The following is a 1,156-nucleotide window of genomic DNA, read 5'->3' as shown; positions in this document are numbered from 1 at the left end:
AGCTTCCTCTTATTAACTCATACTGTGGTGGCATAATATGAAAATTTGGTGAGCCTTTTCTGTTTACTCTGAATGTGAAATCTTGCTTGAGAAGAAAGCCCATGTGATGCACATACCAGGAATGTCATGCATGGATCTGACTGTCTCCTAGCCATTTGGAGAAGTGGCCTGCCTTAAATTTGTTTCTATTCAATTGGGTTTTTATCCTGAAATCATGCATTTAATTATTTCTGCCTACATGCCATGTAGCTGACTTGGTTGCCCAAAAGAGGGTCATGCGTTAGGGAGGTCATAAAATGAGCTTGAATCAGTGCTGTATCTATGTTGCAGCATAAAGCTATTTTGATGTGTTTGAAGTGCTGATGCAGCATTAACAAGGTCTTGCCTGCATTTAGTTTGGGGCTTTGCTTGAGAAAAATGTGGAAAAAAAAAAAATCATGTAGAGAGCAGTGATAAGGATCAAGAGTTTTGAGAGCATGACTTACCCTGAATCACAGAGTAAGCAGCAGTTGCTTAAGTAAGAGGAAACTAAAGGGGGCGTTTTTTATGACACTGCCTTGCTTTGAAATCTTACCATTGTGGCTAGAAAACTTCAGGCTACTAGCATCTTGTAGGCTCTTATTAGGGCCTCTTGGTTTCTGGTTCCTAAGACGTTGGAAGATAACCAAAAATAATATTCCAGTAATTACCATAAGCATATCTAATTTTAGGAGGGGGAGAAGGGTCAATGAAACAGTTGCCCTGCTGAGATGTAGCCCCTGCTGTTAAGAATCTCAAGTCGCCAAGCCTTATGAAATAGAAAGATTTCGTACTTCAGTCTTTTTGTTTCTTTATGAATAGATTTATAAAGATCTGATTGTTATTGAGCAGAACTAATCTGATAAAGATGTAATACCTATGCTTCCTCTGTTTTATCAATATCACAGTTGTTTCATGTGCTGCTAAATAACAATGTAGTCAAGAATATTTCAAAGACAGTCTACTTTTCTTTCTTACTTTCTTGTGAGTCAGTTTTTAAAAATCTTTACCCCATATGTGCTGCATGCTTTTTTAAGAGCCCGTGAAAAATTGTGTCCTAGACAAGCATTTAACAAGGTTACCGCCTCTGCCTTTTTCTTAAACACATGTAAATCTAATGCATAACTTGCAGGTCTTG

The sequence above is a fragment of the Buceros rhinoceros genome, unplaced genomic scaffold (assembly GCF_000710305.1).
Source record: "Buceros rhinoceros silvestris isolate BGI_N320 unplaced genomic scaffold, ASM71030v1 scaffold26069, whole genome shotgun sequence".
Taxonomy (NCBI): Eukaryota; Metazoa; Chordata; class Aves; order Bucerotiformes; family Bucerotidae; genus Buceros; species Buceros rhinoceros.
Note: the sequence above shows the minus strand (reverse complement) of the source record.